Below are 3,734 nucleotides of genomic sequence, written 5' to 3'. Positions count from 1 at the left end.
TTACATGTAGGATAATCTTACCATATGGGAACTTGGAAGAGTGCAAGCAATTTATAGGAATAAAACAAAACAAAACACTTCTTTTTGAAGGTCACTTGCAGAGGGAAAATATAGAACAAAACACCATCTTCTGAGTATCTAAGCCAGGATTGGATTTGGATATGAGAGAGCTATGGCACTATGGTAAAGACAGACGAACTATTAACTGAACAAAGATAGGATTTCTTGTTTACTTAAAATGTATCATGAGGGACTGGAGATGGCTTAGCAGTTAAGAGACCTGCCTATGAAACCTAAGGACTGAGGTCTGGTTCCCCAGTATCCATGTAAAACCAGATGCAAAAGGTGGCACATATATCTGGAGTTCGTCTGCAGTGACTGAAGACCATGGTGTGCCTATTCATTCTCTCTTTCATGAATAAGAAAAGTAAAAACAAATAAAAAATGTACCATGATACACTGATTGGATATTTGTTAATACACAATTTCTTTGGGGTAAAGATTTCACTTCAACTGAAATCACATTCTGTGATCCATATAACTTGCATTTTCATGTTTTTCCTATTAAACTATAAATGAAAGCATATATTCATATAAACACCAGCTTATTTTTTCTTTCAAATTCAGAGCCTGGTGTATACTTGATATACACCTGAACACTGACCTACATCTCCAGCCCTTGTCTTTCATTGAGACAATCTCACAATCCTCCTGCCTCCTTTTCCCAAATGCTCAGATGGTAGGCATTCACCACCACAGTCTAGCTTCACATATCAAAATGTAGAAACAACTCAAAGTGTGTCATCTGATAAATGAATAAATATATATACATGTAGTGAAATATTATTTATCAAGAAATGTACTGATACATATTATAGTATTATTAAAAATAGGATACATTGTGCTAAGTGAAGAATCACAAAAGACCATGTATTGTATAGCTCACTATATTAGATGACTAAGGTTGTCATAACAAATATCAATGACTGGGTGGCTTAAACTATATAAATTTAATTTGTCACAGTTTTTGAAGATAAAGGTGTGACATCAAGACATAGACAATTTTAGTTTCTCCTAAGGCCATGTTCTTTAGCCACCTAATAGTATAACATCACATGGCCCTGTTTACTCATAGCCTTAGTATCTCTTTCCTTTTCTTAGAAGGCAATACTCCAAGTGGATTAGGTTCCTATCTTTAGGTCTATATAAGTCTTTTTTTTTTTTTAATATTTTTTGTTCATTATTTATTTATTTATTTGAGAGCGACAGACACAGAGAGAAAGACAGATAGAGGGAGAGAGAGAGAATGGGCGTGCCAGGGCTTCCAGCCTCTGCAAACGAACTCCAGATGCGTGCGCCCCCTTGTGCATCTGGCTAACGTGGGACCTGGGGAACCGAGCCTCGAACCGGGGTCCTTAGGCTTCATAGGCAAGCGCTTAACCGCTAAGCCATCTCTCCAGCCCCTATATAAGTCTTAATTACCTTTTTAAAAATTTCTACCCCCACAATACAGGACAATTGGAAATTAGGACTTCAGCATATGTAAAGGTTAAATTTGATTGTCAACTTCATTGGATCAGGAATCAAATCAAAGACACACCTCTTGGGCAGATCTTTTAGGTTATTTCCAGGAAGGATTGATGGGGAGAGGGAGAACTTCCCCCCTAATGGACAACCATTCTGGTGGTGGACTATATATAAGAATCCATGTAAGTACACACAACCTTTTGTCTGGCTGTATGTGCTACATGTCGGTTCATGCATCTAGCTACACTGTTGTTACTAATCTTAGAGATCATACCTAGTTTCATCAGCCATTTAATGTGAATTGAAGATGAATAGTTCTCCAGGAATCCTCCAGGCCTCAACTGCCAGATTGATACTGCTGAGTATCCAGCCTCTTGGGCTGAGCAGCTACTGGTTGTCCAACTTTTCAGCCTGCAGACAGAAATTGTTGGATTGCCTTCCTGTTACCAGTAAAGTCAACCTAATAAATCCCTTTTATAATATATATTGTATTGGCTCTGTTTCTATACAGAACACTGACTAATATAGCATGTTAATTATAGTTTGATCCACAACATATCATTTATATGAAATATCCAGAATAGGTAAATCTGATAGGAACAAAAGACAGATTAGCAGTGAGCAGAGACTAACAAAATGGGGAAAGAGTGTGTGAATTCCAATAGGTACAAGATTTCCTGAGAATAAGATGATGATTTCTGGAACTAGGCAGTGGTGATGGTTGTAAAATTTTGACTATCCTGAGTCAAATGTAACTATATAACTTACTTTTTTTATTGGAACTATACTCTGTAACTGAGTGGATCTTATGGTACATAAATTATATTTCAATAAAGCTTAAAACACAGTCTTCATGTGTTACAGGCCCATCTGGAGGTAGAAAGCATATAGGTTACTTTAAAAGGAATGTACTAAATAGTGAACACCTGGTAATGCTGAAGTATCATAGATGTATCACCTGCAGGAAGAGCAGGTGCCTGGCTTAAGGCTGGGCAAATAAATGAAAGAGGCTGGGCTTATTCAAGTTTAGAAACTTGGCAGAGTTGAAAAATGGACTGTCTTGCCTCTTGGAAGGTTCTTCTTTGTTGATGCTATTGTCTTAGAGGAAGGATGGAATGGAATTTGCAACTATTGGGAAAACTACAAAATAAAATCAAATGCTGAAAGTAAATAAATATATGTAGATGGAACATTCAGGGGCCACACAGAAGTAGTAAGCAGTGTGCTTTTCTCCTCCAGTCTCCAGCTTCCTTCTAGAACCTTCTATTGGTAAATCCTTATTGGAAACAGAGTATTTTTGGAGTAAACATGAGGAGATTCATTAGATTGGCTCACATGATCAAATCAGAAGCTAGACAGTTCCACGATAGTGGTCTGTAGTCTGGAGATCAGAGAAAAGTAGATTCCTGAGAACAAGTACCAGAGGCTGGTGATGCAGCCTCAGTCAGGAGAAAGACAGGTATCCTCCCACCACGCTCTTGAGAACTACTTGTGCAAATCCATGTTCAATGGCTGCAGAATCTGGAGTCTGATGTTTACTCACTCAGGCAAGAGTATGCACATATTATTTTAGGGACCCAAGCCCACATTCATGGGGAGGTTTTTCTACTTTGATTGCAGGCTGACATGGCTGTCTTCTCTTCAAATACAGACACAAGAATTCCCTTTAGTTGTCTTGTAGGCATCCTTCTATTCAGTCAAATTTCCAGCCCAAATTAATTACTAATCCTATTAAAGAACAGCTGGCAAAAAGAAAATGTAGTTTTCAATGCTCCTGTTGTAGCCCCAGCATAAGAAAATGGTAAAAAAAAAAAAGTGAGATCAGTGCCCAGAGACAATAGCTAAACTAGAGATTAAGGGGATACACCCTGCATAACTTAGTATGAGTTAAAGAACCTCTGTGTGGTCTTTATGTCAATCTATTCTTCTCCTTCTTCACTTGCACGCATGGGGAAGTGTGTATATGCCTAGTTTTTTTTTTTTTAATCTTTCTTATATTCTCTTTCTATTGTATTCATTCTCTTTTCCTCCAGGGGCTCCAGGATATAAGCAAACACTATTCACAGTGATGGCTTCTCACCCAGGTTTTATCTTTTCTACTTGAGTCACTATTAGGCTGCTGAGTGTCAATGTTGATTACTATAAACATCAACTATTTTCAACAAAGGTTTAATTTTAATTTTGAATAGCTCTATTAATATAAAAAA

Source organism: Jaculus jaculus, chromosome 2 (assembly GCF_020740685.1).
Source record: "Jaculus jaculus isolate mJacJac1 chromosome 2, mJacJac1.mat.Y.cur, whole genome shotgun sequence".
Classification (NCBI taxonomy): domain Eukaryota; kingdom Metazoa; phylum Chordata; class Mammalia; order Rodentia; family Dipodidae; genus Jaculus; species Jaculus jaculus.
Note: the sequence above shows the minus strand (reverse complement) of the source record.